Source organism: Gorilla gorilla, chromosome 4 (genome assembly GCF_029281585.2).
Source record: "Gorilla gorilla gorilla isolate KB3781 chromosome 4, NHGRI_mGorGor1-v2.1_pri, whole genome shotgun sequence".
In the NCBI taxonomy this organism is placed as follows: Eukaryota; Metazoa; Chordata; class Mammalia; order Primates; family Hominidae; genus Gorilla; species Gorilla gorilla.
The window spans coordinates 21,999,550-22,023,872 of NC_073228.2; the positions used below are offsets into that span (position 1 = coordinate 21,999,550).

The 24,323-nt window shown below is 36.6% G+C and overlaps 1 long non-coding RNA gene across 2 annotated transcripts; it reads right to left on the reverse strand.

Moving 5' to 3' along the window:
• Positions 1–686: 686 nt before the first annotated feature.
• On the reverse strand, positions 687–22,502 carry LOC134758498 (uncharacterized). Of its 2 annotated transcripts, none has more exons than XR_010133732.1 (5): positions 22,372–22,502; positions 19,653–19,823; positions 2,857–2,959; positions 1,768–1,901; positions 687–846 (listed from the first exon to the last, which is right to left on the reverse strand). It is a non-coding gene; the product is annotated as an uncharacterized lncRNA (long non-coding RNA). The 2 variants fall into 2 exon arrangements; XR_010133731.1 differs by having other exon boundaries at positions 2,857–2,986.
• Positions 22,503–24,323: the final 1,821 nt, after the last annotated feature.

The following is a 24,323-nucleotide window of genomic DNA, read 5'->3' on the forward strand; positions in this document are numbered from 1 at the left end:
TAGAGAGGTTCTTTAAAATTATAAATAGATGTTGAATTTTGTCATAGATTTGATCTTCATCAACTGATATGATCATGTGATTAGCCTGTTAATATGGTAGATTATATTGACTTTTTTTCAAACATTTAAAAGCATTGCATACCTGGAATAGATCCCACTTGGCTATGTTGCATAATTCTTTTTTACATATTTCTGGATTCAAGTTGCTAATATTTTGTTTAGAAATGTTATGTCTAAGTTCATGTGAGAGATTGATCTATAGCTTTTTCTCTTGTACTGTCTTTGGTTATAATATCAAGGTAATTTTGGCCTCATATAACAACTTGGAAAGATGCCGTGAAGAATTTCTATTTTTTGGAAGATGCTACATAGAATCCGTGTAAGCCTTCTTTAAATGCTTGGGAGAACTCTAAATATTGGAGTGACTTGGATCTTGGTCATAAAACCTTGATTCTTTTCTGTCTACATTCTGTCCTTAGGAAATTTAATTTTAGTCTATTTTAAAATATGTTTCACCTGCCAATAAATCCAAAATTTATATCCCCAGCTCCATTCCATTGCACTTAGAATAAATCAAACTTTCCCAACCATAGAGTATCAAATTCCTCACTGGCCTCATTTTTAACCAGTTCTTAAGCTAGGTCCCTGTTTGTCTGCTAGGGTTGCATAACGAACGACCACAGGCTGAGTGGCTGAAACATCAGAAATTTATTTTCTCACAGTTCTGAGAAAGGCTAGAAGTCCAAGATCAGGGTGCCAGCAGGGCTGGTTTTTGGTTCCAGTGAGATCTTCCTTCCTGCTTTGCATATGGTCTCCTTCTCACTGTGTCCTCACATGGTCTTTTCCCTGTGCATGGAAAGACAGAGAGAGAGAGAGAGAGAGAGAGATCTGGTGTCTCTTCTTATAAGAACACCCATCATATCAGATTAGTGCCCTGCTCTTAGTCTTCATTTAATCTTAATTGCCTCCTTAAAGGCCATATCTCTAATGCAGTAACAGTGCGGATGAGGGCTTCAACATACACATTTTTAAGAAACGCAGTTCCGTCCCTAGCAGGACCTACTCTTACTTCCTAGAGTACACACTTTGATTTTCTTCTCTAAATCAAGGACACCCAGCCCATTCCTATCTTAGGAATAGGATTTTGTGATTACAATTCCTGAAGTAGTCTTTCCCTGAATCGACATGTTTAGATCATTTTTATTTATTATATCTCAGCTCAAATGGAATCTCTCTAGTGAGTGTCACGCCCTGACAGCCCAAGCCAAAGTTTTCTCTACATCTTGGTCATTGTTTTCTATCCCATTGCCTTGTTTAATTTTCCTTATATAACTTACTGCCATCTAAATTATCTTTTTCTCTTTATTGGTTTACATTCTTTGTGCCTCTGTCTGCTACACTAAAATATAAGCTTCTTGAGGACAAGAACTGTTTCTTTGGTTCACTTCTATATTCTGCGTCCCTTGTCCTGTTTCTGGTACATGGTAAAGGATAAAAAATATTTGATAAAGTTTGAATGAGTGGGTTTGGTTTAGTCAATGCAGGCAGACTGCATAAGACCTATTCAATATATGGGTTTCACTGTGCTTCATGGTCTTATGAAGTCCTGAGAAATGAGCCATGAATAAGAACCTCTGGCTTGTATTTGTATTTTCAAAAAGATTAGTGAAAATAACTTTATAATTCGTTGATTATAGAAAATATATTTAAGGACTTTAAATTCCTATTTCCTAGGGTTCAGGGGGAAAAAATCATAGCAATACTAACCATCTTAATTTCCTCTAGTTTCCCACATCAGAAGTGAGGACAAATAGCACAACTTCATTCTTTGGATTTTTCTTTTCTAATTTATCATCCAGAAAGTGCAAAGGACAATGGGTATTCATCTCCATATATACAATCTAAACAGTGCATGTGAAAGGAGAAGAGAAGAAAAATATATACATATACCACATTATTTGCAAAAAGAAATCATATTCCTTACCCACAGAGTGTCCTCCGTTGTGAATTTTATGATTAATCATCCATGCACCTAAACATAATTGGCCTTGTTAGTACTTTACTTATATTTGGCTTCCCTTTACCTGCAAGATAGTTGTTAATGGATGAAATTTGTTCTAAGTGAGGTGATAGGGCTTCAATCTTTGAATAAAATCGGGATTCATAGGAAATTTACATTTGCATCTTTCAGAGTTATGAAATATTCAGGGGCTTGTGAAGAGTACAGAATTCCATTTAGATTGAAGTCAAAAAATACTTTATTTTTCTTATGCTCCGTAAGAGATTTAAACCTTTAAGAGATTATCTGCATGAGAAGCTTTGCTAAAAAATTCAATGCTTTCTTGAAAACACATGATCAGAAATGCTGAGGAAAGATACAAAAACTTTGCTGGGTGGTCATTTTCAGGTTATTAAACTCTTAAATCATGTATTTTTAAATGATTTATATTTGTGGAAATTTCAGTAATAAAATAAAATTCAGAAACATCTGCTTCAACAAGCACATTCTCCTGAATTCAGAAAACTGAAATAATTTGTGAGCCAAAGTCTATGTTCACATATTTTCTATTTCAAATGTAAATTAAATATAACACTTGGGAGATTATGAAGAATGTAATTTGGCCCAGAGAAAGTGGCTGCCTCAATTGAACGTTCTTTCTTAGACTGAAGCTGCGTCCATGTTCCTCAGTAGGCAGCAGGAACAACATAGGTCACTGTGTGATTTCCCAAAACCAGGAGATCTTTTGCATGGCATGCTCCCCCAAAGTGAATAATGGTTGGCTTCCAGAGCTAGATTTTTTGAGGACAATTTTTTTGTAGCACATCATAAAAATGCAACCCCATCTTATTACTTACCTTAAGTACATTTCTTGTCAGATTCATGGCTTTCTTTCCGCATATTGCTTTCCTAACTACTTCTCCGGGTGAGGGGTGAGCCCTCTCCTCATGATCAATATATCTATATCATGGAAGGAAGAAAAAGGTGCTGGAAGAAGAAGAAGATGGAAAGCCCATCCTGATGAGGCAGTTGTTGGCTATCTCTTGAGGACAGCTGTACATAAGACTGTATTATCAGCAAATATATTTTAAAATAGTGACATGATCACACATGAAACTGGCCCAGCAAAACACTGTTCCTGAACTAAGATCCAAGATCCCCTGAGTGATGTAGTAAAGGCAAGAAATTGTTTCTATCAATAATGAACAGACAGCCAACACATTAAAATAGGTTTTCAAAATATAACAGACATACAGGGTATGTTGTAAGAGTTATAAAATAGAAAAAAAAATTACGTTTAAGCCAATCTTCACTTTCTTTTAGTAGACTAATCAAAGAGCTTAGAGAATTGCATACGAATTACAAAAACTATCTATAAGAGAATATAAATATATATATATATCCATATATCCTAGATAACTAACATATTAAGCCTTAGAAGTAGTAAAGTATTATTGTTTTGCAAGATTTACAGTAACGATTCTGATCCAAGGGCTATATCCCCCCCAGGGGCCATTTGACAATGTCTGGAGACATTTTTGGTTGTCACGATTGAGGTGGGGCTTGGAGAAGCTACTGGCATCCAGTCAATAGAGGCCAAGGATGCCACTAAACATTCTGCAATACACAGAACACTCCCTCACCCACATAAAGAATATTCTGGCTCAGAATGGCAATAAAGTCAAGACTGAAAAAATCTGATTTAGATGTATTACGTGGGCAGACATACAAATGAACTTTTAAGAAGTCTTAAGTCTATGGCTGAGTTTATTTAGAGGGAAATATCAGATACCTGCAGCTAAATAAAGAACACTCTTTCCACCTTAGTTCTCCAAAAAATCAGTCAATATATTCATGTTCCCACGGCCACATCCTAAAAGATATATTTGTTTATTGAATTTCCTAGATGAGGGAGAATAACAAAATTTCAAGTTATCTCAATAATTTCCAGAGGACCTCAGCAACTATGACATTATACCTCTCATCTGAGGGAAAAAAAGGGCAAACATTTCAGAATTTTTCTTTTTTCTTTTTTTTTTTTTTTTGGCAAAAACGGAAAGGCTACAAATGCATTCACTTTCGAACTGAGATGAAAGGGCATTTTATGAGTCTTTCGAATGCCTCTCCAAGTTTTTCAGGAGTTTCTACATTGAAAGGCTATAAACTTAGTTGCAATAAAATAGACATTATTTTTAATTGTTTCCTCTCAGCCTTATCATATATATGTACCAAAAAAAAGACTGGCATGGAAAATCATTATTTACAGTTCTGAACAGCTTTCATACTGTCATCATTCTGTAACGTAAGGTGTTTCTGCATTGAAAGAAAATATACTGGGGCAGCAGTGTGAGGGAAGAAAAGCTAAAAACTACCAGGTGTTCTTGAAACCTTGTACAGATACTTATACAAATAATGTATATCTTTTGTAACTTCACTGATTCCAGGTATCATTATCCATGTGGACGACTAGGCTGGAAGAGCTTGTCTCCAACTTTGAAGGTCAGTGTTAACCTCACCACATCCAGGCTCTCTGAACATTGAGGCTGCCTAAAGAATAGTTCCAGGAACCAATTTGATTCGCTTTTCCAATATTAAACTTTGGATTTTTTTAACTGAACATGCCAATTCCTAAAAAAAAAAAATAGCATAAAAAAGAAAACCAGGGCTTCTTGAACTAAATATCTGGAGATGCTGAACATGCCCATCAATGAGTTGGGCCAAATATCTCTGAGCTTGAAGTTTTGTAAATAGATAATTATTTTAGCTGGGGATGATTCTTTTTGTCTATGTGTTCCCCTTGTTCCTTCTAAACTTTTGGCAGTCTAAATGTATATTTTGCAGGTTAGTTCACTTGATAATAATGATTGCACTATAATTCCTATTTGATTGATAGGCTCAGGACTTAAAAAACTGTATGAATGTTCCATTTTCAGCCGCTATAGTCACAGTATATATTATCCGGGTAAAATTCAACTGTAAATACAATCTTAGAAGTTTTCCTGTTGTAAAAGATTGGGAATTTCAGGAATGCATGATCTGAAACTATGAGCCATGGTATTATGCCTTGTTTGCTTTCATGTATAAACTAAAACAAAGCAAAACAAAAACAGCAAGAAGAAAATAATATTATATAAATAAATTTAGTAAACCAAGTAAACAAGTGATTTTCTATTTTCTGGCATTGTCACTTCTCTCTTTATCTTGTTTATTACTAAAAATGATACTGTGTTCCCAAAGAATTCAGAATAAAGAACAAGGTGAGTGACTTAAAGTACAGATAATACTGTATCTTACAATATGTGAAAATTGTTTTATAATGATTGGTTTCTTTTCGTTCAGACTTCAAACCAGGGCACCAAACAAGACCTTCAAGGTTCAGAACAAAGTCAGTGTTGACTGACTTTGAAAGACATATAAAATTTGAAGGACAATAAATTTGAAAGACAATAAAATTTTTTCATCACTGAAATATGAAGAAATATAAAACTGAACATTCATGTTAGAAATGTTTAATCACAAAAAGATCATATTCACAGTTATTTCCATTCATTTGTTTCTGTGGAATCTTTGCTGTATAATTTGTATCTTGGTTACTGATTTTCATTTGACTGAAAAATAATTAGAATACATTATTAAAACCACCCATTGAGGTTCTTTCACATGAGAGGCAAATAATTTAATAATGACTTTCTAGCATAAGCTGCATTCCAAGATGTTTACTTGACCTGTTACCCCACATGGGACCTGTATAATCTCCCTCAAAAAGTATGTCTTTGGTCTCAAGACACAGTCACAGGAGCACAAGGTGAATGTGTGGGAATGGTTCATGCTAACACACTTTCAGTCCTGGGAATGTGATCAAAATCACACACCATTAGCTGCTTGGGAGTTGCTGTCATCTGTCTGTAAGCATAACAGCAGATTCAATCTGATATTGAAACTCATGAGGCTGATAAAGCCCTTTTCTGCAGCAACATGCTAACTAGAAGAAAACAGATCAGGACTTGCGTGTAGCAACTTGAAAAGAGAAATAAAACATGTTGGGACACACTTGGTTGTTCCAAAGGCTTTGAACAGAAGAATTCACCCACATATTGGGTTGTAGCAGGATTAATTAGTAAAGCTGCTGTAACAAAGCATACTCAGAAAAAAATGATGTATGACAATCTCCTTCTCATTTTCCTGTTATATATTCATAAAAACAGAGGAAAGAGCGCAGGTGCCCCACGGTTCTAAGTGTCTTTGTTCACTTTATGTTAAAAATGTATCAGGAGGGAAGGCATCCTTCATTTTCAGTTAGTTATAGTTCATTTTTATTTTCATTTTTCATAATGGGCTTTTATTAATCATCTGCTATATTTTGAATAATTTATCTCACTAAATTCATCACATAAAGGAGGAAGCCATGGATCTGACAGCTTAGGGTGACAGGCTAAGCCTTGGGTTAGAATTGCATGAGTATTTCTCTTTCCACTATTCCACAGCTACTTTCAAACAGGTTAAATTTTACCTTTCTAAGACCTTTGTCTTCTTCACAGAGGATAAAATTTTTCTGTAGCATTGTGGAGCTTGTTTGTGCATGGAGAAAACTATAACCTTCTGGTGAATTACATTAAGAAATTAGATATAAACCTAACTCATACAAACACCAACAGCAAGTGCAAGGCAACTAACCTTGGTGAGAGCCCTGCTAGATATTTCACTTCCCAACATCCCTTTAATTTCTGTCCTTGTTTCAGAAGTGAAAAAACCAGATGTTTGGGGCAATTCAGAAGTCTGTGGAAGTTGAAGGTGTTAATCAATGGTACTCAGGTCTGCTTTATTCCAAAGTCTCTTCTTTTCTTTCTACACCACAAATTCTCCTATGTAAAACTAAAAGAGGGCAACACTAATTCCTGGATGCCTTGTTCTGGCAGAGGCACTAAATCACATCATAGAGCATCCAATTACTTGGCGATCTCCTTGGACTTTAGAAGTCTGCTCTCCCTTTGTCCAATCCACAGCATTGTCCACACCATTGAAATCTTACAAATGTTTTTCCATGGGTGGATTTTGAGAATTTCAACATCTAAATTTTATCTAATTGTTGATAGGACTATAGTAAGTGTTTACAAAAAAATTTATTTTAAAAAATGGAATTCCTTTGGGTTTATTCATTATATTCCTATAGATTTTTTTTTTTCCTGCAGAAACCCAGTAATAGAACCTAGCCTTTCTCTGGGAAGTCCCCATCATACATTTGGTACTTGTTCTTTAAAAAGGAACCACGATTAAGGGTAACAAGAATGGGACTAAATGTCCGCTATGAAAAGATTCTGGAGACCGTGTCAGTGCTTTCTTAAAACATTCCCTTAACATTCCTTAGAAAATATTATTTTTTAAGGCAATAACACGCCATCTGAAGCAAAATTGTAGTAAAAAGCTTTTGATTTGTTATCTTCTTAAAGTGCGAGAAAGGTAAAGACAATTGTTAAAAACAGAGTCAAGCCTACCGATGCATAAAGCTATGGTTTGAAATTCTGATAAAAACAATTTTTGTCATGCTGGATCAGCTAACTTTAATCTCATAAGTGTTCTTGATCTAAGTCTAAATAAAAATAAAATGCTTCAGAAAAAGAAAACACCCAGCATTAATAGTTCTTCTGAAACATTTTTAATTTTTTCCATCAGGTTACTTCCAAGAAAAACTATTCAGGATTTCCAAGTAATGAAGAATCAAGCTAGGTAAGTCCTACTCACAGAATTTCAGGAAAACTACCAGAGGGAATAAAAAGTGCTCTTACATTTCAAAGGCACAAGTTTTTCCCCACCAACTCTAGCACATTGCATGACCTTATAACCAAGGTCATGCAAATAGATGGTCCACCAGAACAGATTATCACAGTGGCTATGCAATGTTTCTAGCTTTTTATGACAATCTTGGCCAAAGCAGGCTAGATGGCAATAAGAAAGACTAGAATTGTTGCATGGCTAATTTTCAATCATATCCAGACTCTTACTTTAACAAACACAAATATCCACACAGTAAATTATCCATTTCACATTTATATTCTTCAGATAATTAAAGGCATTATTTTTACAAAGAGAAAAAAAAGTTCCTCTTTGATTCTCTATTATAAGCTCAAATGTTGGGAATAAGCAAGAAATTGGAAATGCCTATTCCAATAAGTGATGAAATTCTTTATCTAAAACTGCCTTTGTATCCTCTTCCACCCATGCATGCAATTGACGTCATCATTGTCACAACTTAGCTGGATTATCAAATTTATTGCACATATATTCTATTTTATATGTAACTGCAAATGACAATGTTTCTAAATTTGCTACCGCTGCATGACAAGAACACCACTTCTTTCAAATTGAAATAACTTTTGACTCACATACCTGCAAGCATATCTGTCTATCTATCTATCATCTATCTACCTACCTCCCTATATATGTATCTCTGTAGAAGTCATTTAAAATTTGTATCAACCCTATGGGAAAACACTATTATTTTCTGTATTAGTGAATGAAAAAATTGAGTCACGAATGGTAAAGTAATTTGCTAAAGGTACTACAACTAATAAATGGTGAAGCTTGGAATCAAAATTCTGTGATCTGACTCCAAAAGTCGAAGTCTTTAACCACTTGTAATTTTGACTCTCATTATGATATGTAGGTATTCTATTACAGCAATTAATGTATAAAGTAATTTTTAACTTCTGCACAGTGGTGCATCCCTTTATGACGAGGATACGTTCTGAGAAATGTATCATTAGGCGATGATGTTATCTAAACATCATAGTGTGTACTCACAAAAAACCCAGATTGCATAGCCTACCATACCCCTAGACTATATGGTTTAGCCTACTGCTTCTAGGCTATAAACCTGTATAGCATGTTACTGTTCTTAAAACTGTAGGTAATTGTAACACAGTGGTAAGTATTTGTGTATCTAAACATAGAAAAAGTACAGTAAAAATACACTATTGTAATCTTATGGGGTCACTGTTGTATATGCAGTTTATTGTTGATGAAACAAAATTATGTGATACATAACTGTGTATGTTTATTTCCCTAATAGTTTGTAATGTCCTCAAAGAAAGAAACATTTTCATTTCTACATGACCAGCGGCTATCATAGGGGCTAGCACACAGGTAAAAGAGATTTTTTTAAATAACTATATAAATAGTCAACTAAACTAGTCACATTAAAGTCATTTTTGTTTCTCTGATAGCTCTGGATTCTCAAGGTTGAAAAAAATACTATTTGTCAAAGCCAGCCTACCATATCATTCTCCCAATGATCCTTATCTCCTAATATTGTATAGTCCTTCCATATACTGTATCACAGTTTGTGTGACCAACAGAATATGGCAGAATTGATGGTTGGTACTTCTGACAGTAAGTTATAAAAGGCTGAAGCTTCCCTCTTGGACATCTCTCTCAGATTTCTCATCCTGGGAGAAACCAGCTGCCAGGTCTTGAGGAACACTCAAGCAGCACTGTGGGGAGACCCATGTGGTGAGGAACTGGAGCCTCTGGATAACACTCAGCAGAAACTGAGGCCTTCCAACAACCCCATGAGTGATACTGAAAGCAGATCTCCCAGCCCCAGTCAAGCCTTCGGATGACTGCGGCCCAGTAACAGCTTGAATGCAACCTCACAAGAGACGTTGAGCTAGAAGCAGCCAGCCAATCCACTCTTGGATTCCTGACCCTCAGAAACTGATAATAATAAATGTTTGTTGTTTTAAGCTGCTAAGTTTTGTAGTAATTTGTTACAGAGTAATATGTAACTATCATATGTTAATATTAACAGTGAGATGGTGGCAAAATACCAACCCGCAATGTGGAAGTGGCTTTAGAACTGAGCAATGGGCTTTGACGAAAGTGTTAGTGACAGTCTGTAGTGCCTCGAACACACCGTCAATAGAAGCCTTGTGGTTTTTCCTAAAGCTACAGGTGAGGGCTCACAGGCAAATGAAGCAAATGTTGGAAGCTAGAGAAAGAGGCAATTCATTATGTTGTAGTAAAAAAATTAGTAATGCTTTTGCCTGAAGTTATGTGGGAAGTAGAAAAAGTACTCAATGAACTGAGTGATTAATAAAGATATATAGATATCAATAAAAATAGATAGATATTTCAGCAAGTGATAGTTATATTAATTATTATTGTAACATAGTAAAAGAAATCTTTAACAGGAAGACAAAAGGGCCACTTCTGTGGTAGATTTTGATACTCTTCAAAATATTTACTGCCTCACATTGAGATGTCCTTCTCTCTTGAGGAAGAGTTTTACACCTTCATCCTGTTGAACTCTGACATGTATATGTGACTTGCCTCAGCCAGTGAAATATGAGTGTGGTAGTGGCAAACACAAGTTTTAAGAGCTAGAACATGCTTCACTATGTTTATTTTCCCTAAGGTGAAATAAATAGATAAGATTTACTCCATTAGTCTGGGCTGGAATGAAGAGTTCTAAAACCAGTCAGCAATGGGGATGTAATGTAAGCAGGAAATACATGTTGTGGTTATAAGCCACTGTCATTTGCTTCCTAACCTAGTGTCTCCTGACTGGTTCAATTTCAGACAAGAGGTAGAATTGGAGGATCAGGAGTACTTTGACTCATGGACCATTGGAAGAAGACACTACAGATAGATAATATTGCAGAGACAGGGGCATCAAGGTGTATGAAATCATGAGAGGATCATGGATGTCTAAAATGTAATGCAGAAATTAGAGCAGAAGCTCTAACCCAGCTGCCATAAATTAGAAATCAATGCTTATAGTTGTATGATATGATACTCAGATCTTATTGTTTTCTGGCAAAACTTGATTGATATACCACTTGATATGGTTTGGCTGTGTCTCCACCCAAAATCTCATCTTGAATTGTAATCCCCATAATTCCCACGTGTCAAGGGAAAGACCAGGTGGAGGTAATTGAATCATGGGGTTAGTTTCCCCCATGCTGTTCTCATAATGATGAGTGAGTCCTCACAAGATCTGATGGTTTTATAAGGGGCTCTTCCCCCTTTGCTCAGCACTTCTCCTTCCTTCCACTGTGTAAAGAAGGTGCTTTGCTTCCTCTTCACCTTCCGCCATGATTGTAAGTTTTCTGAGGCCTTCCAGCCATGCTATGAGTCAATTAAACCTCTTTTCCTATGTAAATTACCTAGTCTCAGGCAGTTCTTTATAGCAGTATGAAAACAAACTAATACACCACTGAACTCTAATTCCTAAAAATCTGAAATGTTAATAACCTAATACCCCCAACTCTGTGTTCATTTTAAAATAGTTGCCCACAAGGTTCCAGACAAAATTCACAGTCTTTTAAGTAATAAAGAATTAACAGAAGAAAATTCTCAAATATTATATTTAATAGGTTTTTATTTGGGGGGTTGTTTTTTAGTCATTTTTCCATGTATAAGTTAGTTTGACTGGGTCACCTATTCCACCTTAAGAAAATTTGCCCACCTATTATGATAAGGAGTCACTGAATTATGAGGAATAGAATAATATGCCCCAGTTTTACATTACAGAGTTAATGACAGTATTTTAGAAGATGACGGTTAAGTCCATGAAAGCACAGGGAAGGAGATCATTGGAATAGTTTAAGGGAGATATGTGGCATTCGTAACCCAAGAAACTAGAGAAGTAGGAAGAGACATTAAAGAGAAAAGAAGCAGGAGAATTTAGTCACTGGGTGAAAATGTTTATGACAACATTGTAGGAACATGAAGTACAATATGTATCACTTGTGGGAGATTAAATTGTTATTCAGGAATGTTCATTCCATACTTTCTCATCTCTCAGAGAGGAATAGGCATTAGCAACACTTGGGCATGTAACTTACAATAATGGGATGGGAATGGCCTACATTCCAGGCCTAGGCCTTAAGTGGCATTTTTTTTTCTCTCATGATCTTTGGGACCTTTCATCCCACGTCATGAGAACATTCCCCATCCAGCCTACTACTCTCAAAAGCTGAGAACACTTGGAGCAAAACTGATCCGAATACATGGCTGGAACCAAAGACCAGCTGATCTCAGCCAAGATGTACCCTTCCCACCCAGCTGCCATAACTCAGAAATCAATGCTTATAGTTGTATGACACTCAGATCTTAATGTTTTCTAGCAACATTTGATTGATACACTACTAAACTCAAATTTTTAAAAATCAGAAATATCAATGACCTACTACCCCCAATTCTATGTTCATTTTAAAATAGTTGACCACAAGGTTCCAGACACAATTCACCGTCTTTTAAGTAATAAAGAGTTAATGGAAGAAAATCCTCCAATATTGCGTTTAAAATGTTTTTAATTTGGGGTTTATTTTTAGTTGTTTATCCACGTGTAACTATGAAGAAAGACACGTAATTGCACTTGTTCAGATTTCACCTCAAATCTGAGAATATGGATTTTAAAAATTATTTTAAGTTATCACGAGAAGCAACAGCATAAAGCCATATGAGAAGTACCTATGTGAATAATAGTTTTACTTAGTCTTTAAGAAACAAGCTTAGGTGAATCAATTATATATTTCTGGGATATGGTCAAGGTTCTTGTCCAAAACCCACTAAAGGAAGCACTTTTAAATTTTCAACCTTTACATCATTTTTCAAAGTTCTCTTTGGCTCTCTTACTGGTTTGAAATAAGGCACATAATGTTTTCATCTTTATTAGTCCAAATAAGAGCAAATAAAAGAGTGATAATATATAGGGAGAGAGTTTATTTGCAAACTTTCAAAAGTGGTTTACTTTAATACCCAATTCATTTGCAGATTATAGTCTAGATAAGAAGAGCATATCAAACACTGTAATAAAAATTATCGAATGGTTTGCAAGATATACTCTCTTGTTTGAATTAAGCCTGCTTCAGGGGGTTGTGATTTTTCCCTTTTTATCTAAATGCTCATAAACTGGATAATAGCCCTGGTTTGTTTCTGAAATATTTTATTTGGGTTTTGTAACTTGACAGAAATGGACTACAAAGAAAGTAAAGTGAACTGCTGTAACGTATGTCTAAAATCTATGCCAATGATACCCAGGTGATACAAAGGTTACTAGAACATGCCAGTTGGTTGGAATGAGCATTGAATTGATTGGTTAACACAGTATCTTGGGAAAACAATTTTGTCTGTGATATATGAGGAAGCCTCAATTTGGTGCAACCTCCTGTTTAGATCTCCTACATGTTTGTGGGTTGGTGTCACCAATATATTGTCCCCCTACTGTTCAGCTTTTTTAGTTTGTTTTTAATTATGGAAGTAACAAAACAGCACTATGGGAAGATTACAAATAATGTAAAAGAATTTTAAATCATTTTAGCGTCACTCCTATTTTCATTTTTGTGTGTCCTTTTCAGTCTTTTAATTGAGCTTTTTAATTAATTACTAAGTGCCAGGCAATGCTTTAGCGCATGTAAGTCTCATGAAAACAACAGAAAGTATTATCTTCTTTTTAGAGAGATAAGTTGGAGACTTTAAATAATGTCCTTAAGGTTACCGAGCTACCAAGTTCCAGGGCTGTGATAGACAACTAGTTGTTTTATTTCCTGACCCAAACCTCTTAAATATGTACCTTACGTAGTTATAAACATAGTGTAAATACAATTTTATGTCTCATTTTTCCAACTCAATGTTGTATTATATTTTCCCGCACAATAACATAGCTCATTATTTTAGAAGGTAGGTTTTCTTTAATTTAGATATGCCCTTTCTTAACTATTCTCCTATTATGAGATATTGAATTACTTTCAAATTCTCATTTTCAAATTTTATAGTTTTCAAATTAACACTATAATTACTATCTTAATGCACCAAGCTTTTACATAATTTAGTTGTTTCTGTTTTCTTCCCCTAGAGGCTAAAAGGTTTGGAAATTCTGAAGATTTTTTAAAATGTGTAACATCTAAATGGGACTTTTCCATTGTCTCAGTTTGGGCTAGGATTTCAAAGCTCAAAAGTGTATGCAATAATTACTGTACCTTCTGAAGAGAGATGCCCGATCTTTTAAATGTGAGCTGCAAAAGGGCTTTCCCAAAACAGATTCAGCTGCTCTTAGTCCATCACCTGCCTTCCCTTATGCAACAAAAGGTAAGCATTCATTAGGGGAATTGATCAATTATTTTTTTGGAACACTTGTCAGCATTATTCAGCATTTCTCTTTCCTTCCTTCATACTTTCTTAACTAACCTCAGGCCAAGTGAGGGAATTTAGATCTTGATATGTGAGGGATTTGGAAAACAAAGAGACCAGCTCTTGCCTGCAAAATTTAAAGACAGGAGATTGGCTGGAAATAGTCCTGATGGCTGAACATGGAGAAAAAGTGGAGCCAGTGTGGACCCTACAGAGGGTAGCGAGGCATAAATTACCCGGAAAGGATCCCAACATGTGGCTTACCTGCGAGGGCTAACAGACGACAGCACTAAGAGGCTATAGAAAGATTACCCAAGAAGCAGGGGTTCAGGTGGATGTCATTCATAGCCAGCTAGTTGGGGCACTGCCCAAGACAGTGAATAATACAGCAGATTGTTTTCACTGGCTTTTTCGAAGAACCTACAAAATATCCTCAGTAGGAAGACAGCATTTAGGTATCTGTCTGGCTCCAGATTACAACTGTGTTGATTGATAAGTAACTTTTCAACCCTGGTTTCTCTTATCTACCCAACATCACCAAGAGGGGGTCAAGAAATAACATCTTAAGTAAGGGAAGATGAAAGAATAAAGTGGGAAAATAATGAAGTATCTACTTTCCTTACTGTAATTTTCCAAGTCCCACATCAGGGGTCCAGGGGAGAAGCTTAAAAGAGGATGAGACAATAAAAGATTTTGTGGTTTTGTTTTGTTTTGTTTCTTAATTTTGACTACGCTTTTGTATATCAGCCTAGTAACCTAACGATTAATTTATCAGAAGTTTTTGTCCAGGGGCAAGGATGGAAAATTCAACACAGAATTTAACAGGCTGTTGCGAAGAAAAATACAATCATTTCACAATTTCATCCACTAAATTCAGCTTATTCAATCAACAAGTACACACGTTTTCAAGTTGCATCCTAAAACAGTTTTACCAATTTATAATATCATCATCAGTGAAGGATAATCAGGCCAATGATACTCTTGCTAGCTTTAAACATTCTGTGTTTACCATAATTTAACATGTGAAATAACATCTTAATTTATGATACTTTCTTATTATTAGCATAATTAAACAGTTTCCATTAGCATAATTAAACAGTTTCCATTAGCATATCTGCTATTTTTATTTGTTCATTTATACATTTACTATAACATCGACCAATAAATTATTGTTAATTATGCTAATTATTTTCTTATAAATTTGCATGAGGCATTAAGAGATGAACTCAATCCCCTATGTAATGTAACTATCACTGTAATATGTGGTTTGCATTTCAACAGAAAATAAGTTTTTACATTAGAAATTTTTTAATGTATTGAAATTTCAACTGTCAATTTTTTCTTTAATTTCAACTCTTAGGAAAGAAATGTCTATTTGTTTCTCTATTCTTTTGTCATGAGATTTCTAATGTTTAAATGTTTGATTTATTTTCCATCTAAAGTTTATTTGTATAAAGCTCAGAATCCGATCAGCATGAGTTGAGTATAACAAATTGGCTGGAAAAAGCCTGTTGTTTGTAGGATATTTCACTTTTCATCAATATTCATATTCTATTAATATTTTAAAGCCCAATAATTCTCACTCTCTAGCAAAGGCTGAAGTGACTTTTAACAATAGATATTCTTTCCAAAAAAGAAAAAAAATCCAAACAATTTCTCCCTTTGTAAGTACAGAACTGCCTAAGCTCAGCCTCTCTTTTTCTGCCACATCCAGCCTCTTCCTCCCACCCCCACCACCATTAGATTTTACACACCATCCATTGTCAGGGACGCAAACTCCTCTACAGTTTGTTAATGTCCAAGAAAGGCCATCACCTCTGAATCATTTTTTCCCCACACATAAATCCTTGGGCCAACAAAGAAAAGTGGTGTTTTTCCATTTCCATAATTCCTGTTATTTTAAGTCTATCCCTTAACCAAAGTGGCTTTTTGTTTTTTTTTCCTTGATAACTCACAGGTTCAAATGTAAAAATTTATTATTACAAGGAACAATTATGAGGTTCAAAGCATACTGTGTGCATTCCATGCTCCTAGCTTCTGGTACTGATATACGGAATAAAATATTTGTGGTTGTCTACTTGCATGAAGTGGATGGGATCCAACCACTGGTGGTGAGAGGCTTAATGAATGTCTGCCTTCGTCAGACCCAACAGGGATCTAGCATCATGGGAGGTTGCCCAAGTGCCATACTGCAGGCATCTCAAAAACAAACTTTTGACCATTTAACTTATTCTTTCCAGTTACTCTTCAACGTCAACAATAACAACCACCAAAGAGGAAAAAATGGCTTTGCTTCTTTTCTTACTTTAAATATTGTTCTGGATTTTAAGAGTTCAAGATATCTTCCCCAAAACATTGAATTAGACAAACCACTGACCTTTTTGAACACCTTTGGGTTTTGCTTCTTCAGGGCAGCATGTTCAGCACTTTTTTTGAGACAAAGTCTCAAAACAAAAGTCACTCTTGTTTCCCAGGCTGGAGTACAATGGCGCGATCTTGGCTCACTGCAACCTCCACCTCCCAGGTTCAAGCGATTCTCCTGCCTCAGCCTCCCAAGTAGCTGGGATTACAGGCGCCTGCCACCACGCCTGGCTAATTTTTGTATTTTTTAGTAGAGACAGGGTTTCACCACGTTGGCCAGGCTGGTCTCGAACTCCTGACCTCAGGTCACCGCCCGCCTCGGCCTCCCAAAGTGCTGAGATTACAGACATAAGCCACCACGCCCAGCCATGTTCAGCATTTTGATAACTCCCTGCTCATAAAGTCTTCCTTATTTGATGAGATACTTCATTTACATAGTAAAACCAAACAAAAACAAAAACAAACCACAGCATTCTTAATAGTTACTATTTTCTTGCTGTCTCTGTTTTCTTTTTTTCTAAAATAAGACTAGACATAGTAGTTCCCTCTTCTGTGCTCCTATATAATGTTTATAACTGCATAATAGAACAAAAAAAAATGTGTTTTAGTTACTTGTGTGTATGTTTGCCTCTTCTGGAATACTGAGAGCTTTTTGAGGTTACAGATATATCCTGTGCTTTTTATTTGCATAGCACATAACATAAAGTCCAATACATAATAGGTAGTCAATAATGAGCTTAAGTAAATGAATTGCCTCTGATTTGTGTATGATAGTTGGAATGCCTCAAGATTTTTAAATCGTCTGCACATTGATATCATACTATCAACAGATCTTTTGCTGTTAAATGTTCAATAACTATCAATAATAGTTCATAATGCTCTAAGCAATACCGTCTAACAATATAGCTGAATTTGGCATACCCAGATACTTAGTTTTGTACTTTTTGGTGTGACAGAGACTGCACATATTCACTAAAATCCATTGCCACTTCCCACTGGGCACACACACACACACACACACACACATTTTCTATCACACTTTGCAATTAAATATGGCCATATGACTTAATTGTGACCAACAGAATGTGGGCAGAAAAGATGTTAATCAATTTCAGGCCCATTTTATCACAATATCCCACAAGCGATCCTTGTTGTTTTTTTTCCATTTGTCCCTGAAAAGGGAAGGATCCGAGAACCTAAAACACAGCCTTAGGATAGAGATCAGATTAAGGAAATAAGTATTCACAAATATTATTTCAGATAGCCTCATGGAGGCTGATAGATGAGCCTGGAACAATGAAGGTTCAGGTCACGTTGTTTCATGGCAAAACATATGGTAAAACCACTTCATACATTAAATAGAAAGGCACAACACACCTCATGAGCCTATAAGCCTGTAGTTTTTGGACGTGAGGACAAGAGATTGATATGAGAGTAACAGCGCCTATTTGCTACTATTGGCCTGTCTTAGCAATGTATTACAAGAAAGAGATGAGCACAGACAAAAACAGACTTATTTTGAAGCAGAAATTGAAGTGGATATGTATCCAGAGATCAATAACTTTTAGAGTTAATAAACCTGAGTGCTTCTGCATCCTAATTAAGATAAATTGAAAAAGGCTCTGAATGACAACAATCAAATAAAATTATTGGTAAAAAACAGACAATTTAATATAAAGATTAGACTAAGGAAACAGTATTCAAAAATATTATTTCAGATAGCTTTAGGGAGGTTGGGAGTGGCTTAGAACGGTGTATGTGAGGAAGCAAAAAATAAATCAGTCATGAGAATTATCACAATGAGAAAACTTCAAATGTAGTTATTGGCACATGTAATTGACTAGAAACAAGACAATTGCAATGTCTGTTAGTTTGGGGAAAATTGTTTCCCTAAGGATTCTATGAGCATGGACTGAAAGTATTGACTTCTTAAGCTTTAAGATTAGTGCTGGGTCCCCCAACTTTTATCAGCACCAAATATAATCTCCAATCCCACTTCCTGAAGGTCAGGGGAAAGATAGACAAAGAAGAATCTCTCAGAGGCTGGAATCAGTAACCATGGAGAACAGTGAAGAAAGGAGATTCTAGGGAGCATAATTTAGGAATAAATGAAAGATTTTTTCCCAGCCAAATAATAGGACCCTTAATATGTGCCTAACATGATTTCAAAATTGCTATGGTTCAGTAACAGCTGCATGCCTCTCATTTTTTCCTTTACCAAACAAGTGTCTAAAATGTTTTCCTGTATCTATGTATCTTCCCTGCATGGTATATGTATGCATGTGTGTGTTTGTGTGCATGTGTGTGTGTGTGTGTGTATAAATATGTATCATTTGTAGGCTCAAAGAAGCCACTTCAATTCTGGTCTAGAGAGATGAGCATCACTCAAGGATGCTGGACTTTAAGTTTTCTGCAATGACTTGTTGGGACCTTTAGTTTTCCACCTTCAGAAAGGACACCTGTGTTCCATGTGTGGCAGGAAAAATGGAATAGATATTTGGTGAACAAATGGACAGAATTGGCACAGACTGACTAGCTCTTCATCAAATGTGTTTTCTTCATGTCCCAAGCACATAGATAGACTATATTTCCTAACTTCCACTGTACTTAGGTATAGACACATAACTGAGTATTGTCAATGAAAATATAGGGAGAAATAATTTTCACTGCCTCCAAGCCTGGTGCATAAAACCACACACACAAAAGCCTCTCTCTGTTTCTTCATGTATTAACTGGACAGGGAAGGCTTTCAAGCTCAGTAGGAAGGCAGATGCAGAAGATGAAAGGAGCCTAAGTCCCTGAATAGTCACTTAGAGGATTGCTCTACCAGAAACTCCCAATGTTAATAAGAGATAAACTTATTATTTAGTTAAGTCATTGATATTTGTAGCTTTTCTCTTAGACTCCGTGTTAAGCAGAATGACGACACACCCTCAAAGATGTCCACTTCCTCATCTTTGGAACTTGTGAATATATTAAGTTATATGGCTGAAAGGGGGAAATTAAGGTTGTAATGGAATTTAGGTTGCTTGACAGCTGATCTTAGAAGAGAGGGGTTATCCTGGGTTATCCACGTAGGCTCGATGTAATTACATGGTCCTTAAAAATGGAAGAAGGAGCAGCAGAGGAGATCACAGTGATGCCATATCAGGACTCAACTCACTGTTGCTGGCTCCAAAGATGGAAGACTGGGGATAAAAGCCAAGGAATGCAGGTAGCCTCTAGGATCTGGAAAAGACAAGGAAATGGATTCTTCCTTAGAGTCTCCAGAAGGGAAGGTAGCCCAGCCAACACCTTGATTTTGGTCCAATGAAAAACACTTCAGACATCTAAACTAAGAGCAAGAAGATAATAAATTTGTATTATTTAAGCCTCTAAGTTTGTGGTAATTTGCTAAAGCAGCAATAGAAAACTAATACACAGCCATTAACATTACATTTATAAGTTTAAATTAAATGGCATTGTATAAATCCCTCATGCATCTCCTTCTTTCAGCCTATCAAAACATGCTCTCAGATTGTTAGTTCATACTCTGTATAAATGCCTAAATAAGATAAAATTAATACCTCCCAAAGAGATTTGAACTTCAAGGGGAAATCAAGTATTACAGTTAATGCATAAATCTCTACCAGATGGAAATTCAGTCTGGCCTAGAGACTAGGAGAATTATTATTACAGCTGAATGGCAACATATAGTTCTCTTAGTTTACCTTCCAATGTTTCAGAACCATGTTTTCTCTGATTTTAGATTACCATTTGTTAAAGAGTAAGGAAGATGGCTGGGTGCAGTGGCTCACGCTTGTAATCCCAGCACTTTGGGAGGCCGAGGCGGGTGGATCACCTGAGGTTGGGAGTTTGAGACGAGCCTGACCAACATGGAGAAACCCCGTCTCTACTTAAAAAAAAAAAAAAAAAAAAATTAGCTAGGAGTGGTGGCACTTGCCTGTAATCCCAGCTACTCAGGAGGGTGAGGCAGGAGAATCACTTGAACCTTCAACCCAGGAGGCAGAGGTTGCAGTGAGCTGAGATGAGCCATTGCACTCCAGCCTGGGCAACAAGAGCGAGACTCCGTCCAAAAAAAAAACACCAAAAAACAGAATAAGGAAGCTACTAAAACTGGGGAATTGAGCTCTAGGATATCTAAGCTACAACAGAGATGGGTTATCTGAAAACAAAAATTACTTAACCACTCTAGCTTGTTTTCCTTTCTCCAAGATGAAAGGCATTAGAGTTATACTAACTGGCCTGGTAGATCTCTGTCTGTTCTAAGCTGCTGCAAAGCAGATGAGTCTATATTTCTCTAATGGCTCCCACGCAAATTAGTTTATTAGCAAATATAAATTTTTACATGTTTGACTTTTTCCCACTCTAATTGTTCTTATGACTGATATCCAACTGAGAAGAAATGTGACAATAGTGGGTAGTGACAGAATGACCATTTAGGTATTAAAATTCTTTCTTCACCTAATTGTCAACTGGTTAGGAGAAGTGGGATAACTTTCTCTTCTGATGGAGGGAAAAATTGACCAAGGTATTGTAAAGAAAGTTTAATCAGCAGACATCAGACTTGGTTGGAATCATACACATGGTAGTAACAGTCAAGCAAAGATGGAGGAAAGATAATAGACAGCATCTGGGAAATGGTACTGAAAAAGAAGTGGGACACAAATCTCCATTAGCAGAGAGACAACAGTAGTCTTTTTGTGTGGTTTACTGTTATAAAATTCTGAATAGGAATTCTGTTTCACAGCTGTTAAAAGAGAATTGAAATACAACTGTGTCCAATAATTGAAAAGCAGCTGTTCATTCGCCATGTCTAAAAACAATTGTATAGGAGAAATTGGCTTGGCAGTACAGCAAAAAAAAAAAAAAAAAAAAAAAAAGCGTAATTATTTTTAATTGCCAAAGTGGGGAAGCAATCCGACAGTGGAATAGGACATTGTATGACATCATGAAATCTGCTTTTCTGAGAGTTGAAAAATGGTTAACATTTTCTCTGCCTGATGTGCTATCCGAAGGCAGGAAGGAGTCCCAGTTCATCCCTTATAGGCCCTTAGAGAGAGCATTGTGATGCCAGTTTCCTTTTTTGTCTATTTTCCTCCATATATGTACACATATTGTGCACATAACTGATATGTTTTCTTAAGACGTCCCTTTACAGTAACTATTTCCCACTCTGCTGCAGGCTAACAAAAACAGAAAACTAAAGGGAAATCAGTGTGAGTCCTGAAAGTTGTGTCCTGCAGTAGGGATTCTGCATAAAACACAAAGAGAGGACACAAAATATGCCACTTTTCAAGTCACATTTACAAAAGGCTTCTCTTTTATCATAATTCACTCGCCAAAAATATAATTGGACAGTCCTTTAGCATTCTGCAGTATTTCTCAGCACCAGCAAAGAGACAGTAAGGAATTTTTCACCAAGAGCCATGAGTAAAGAGAGCTTGTGGCCTTCTACGAGGATCTGGTTGCTCTGAATGGTCAAGTAATCGTGGGAAGTTTATTGTCAATGCTGGGGTAGCAACTCTTTCAACTATGTGATGACCCGCTTTTTTGCTTGCTTTCTATTAAAAAACTGTATTCGATTCTGTGCAAATTCATAAACCAAACACAAAATTCAGGGGTTAAAGAAAACAGTTCTGTAAACAGATGAGACAGACATGCTAATACATTGGAAACATGCTATTTAAATTCAGACTAGTTAAACAGGATGCCCTTTTGTCACTGACCAAATTGTTAAATTGGTGCCTTGGCAAGAGCCTTTTGTACTCGTCTGAAGATTCTCGGGATCCAAACCTCTGTGGTATTAAAACAAACAGAGTAAATATTTTCCTTGAAGTTTACATCCAAGATCTAAATATTTCCAAGCATGTCAAACTCACTTTTCTCCACCGCTCCCTGCAGGGTCCGTGTAGACTTCGGCTGCCAAAGAACCCAGTTGAACTTGCCTTGGGAGGGGCTCCATCCCTGAAGACAGGCAAAGCTCAGAGCCAGAAGCAGAGTGTCTTGCAGCTGTGCTGCTCTGCTTGGCAGAAGGAACCCACGCAGCAGCAGGTGTGCTATCTGCTGACTTCAACACACAGAGAGGGGGAAGGCTCTGTCCTTGCTGCTTGCTCCCTAAGCTTGAATATCTGCCATTCCCTTTTACCTATTTGCAGAGAAGTGCCAAGAACCTACCCTGGAAAACCTGCATTTCTCTTCATTAGCTTTAAGTGTGCAAGTCAGCTTTCTAGCTACATAACTTCTAGCTACATAACTTAAGCTAGTTGCATCTGCAAAATAAAGTGATTCCTCTGCAGAATCTAGCAGAGAATATTAACAAACTCTGTTTCTTCTCTCTCTCCCTTGTTTCATATTGTTTTCCATCCAACATGCAGCTGAAGTTCTCTAAGAAAGAGACTACAAAGAACCCCAATTGAGTACCACGTCAGTATTTTTTTTGGACCCTGTATCTTGGGGACTTACTCTGAAAGTGTCCCAGCATAATCGCAAAGACAATGCTCTGCTCTTTCTTTCTTTCTTTTTTTTTTTTTTTGGTAGTTACTGACAGTAAATTTTCAAACTGCCATCTCAAATTCAGTGTAATTGAACTCAACCAGAAATAATGAATATAACTGTGGGTATCAATACCTTTGCCTTTAAACTCAGTGAGGTACTTCAAAGTACCTCATCCCACCTCTAAGAAATGCACTTACATTTACCTGGAGTTACCTAATATAAATGAGCCCAGTGCTGCACTGGCCAGACCTTCCTTCACTGAAGAACTTGTTGCTCTTCAGCTGTTGGCAGATGGCCATAAGCTGGCTGCCCTTCCAAGGATTGCCTCTGTTACAGAGAGCAGCCTTGCCCAAGGACACATCCCTTTACAGGGAGCCCACAGCCAAAAACTGATCAAGGAGGGAGTGTAAGGGCCTGTTCATTGCAAATCAACCTGAGAAAATGCCGAAGGGTCATTCTAGCTCTAGAAATCTCTATGAGATCCACTGAAGCTGTGATGGGTCTCCGTGGAAGCTCAACTTCTTTCTCTGCCCTGTCTGCTTCCTTCCCCTACCTCGAGAGGTGTTGAATCCAAGGATGCACCTTAATTAACATAATGAGCTCTTAATTTCATCTCAGATTCGGCTTCCCAGAAACCCTAATCTTTGCCACACAGGCTCCTACAAAGCCCATTTTGGGGGGAGCCATGTCTGCATTTGATGCAGGTATCCAACAAGTATTTGATTAAATAGGTACAATGTATAAATTTATATCCATAGGAAAATGAGGAAGGAATATTTACTTCTATCTTGGTAGAATATATAGTCAAGTTAGAGAGATAGCATAAATATATGAAAAGGTAACTCATTATATAATAAATGATAAGTATCCAATGGTTACATGGCATTGGGACTTATCAGAAGGGAAGATTGGTTTTAGGACAAACTAGTTGCTGGTTCTTTCAGGAGCAGTAAGTTTATTGTAACCCATTATTATCTGCAGGCTGTTCTTCTATGAAAGTCAACTCATCAGGACATACAAGAGTCTTCACCCTAGAAATGAGATTGATTCTGAGTAGCCTTCCTGCTGCTCTGTACCTCATGATGAAACTGCCAGACAATTCACAATGGCAGTAGGTAAAAAACATACTTCCATAAATACTTTTTCCATGAGATCTGCTATAGTTGACCCTCTTCTTCCTGGGTTGCTTAGGTTCCCAGGGACTCTCCACTTTCCTCCTTCAAACTCCAAAGCATTGACACATAATGAAGGTGCCTTGCCCTTCTTCTGGCTGAGCTGGTTTGCAGGGTTGGCCCTGCCAATCCAAATCCCCAAAGCTGGGTCTTGCTCTCACCTG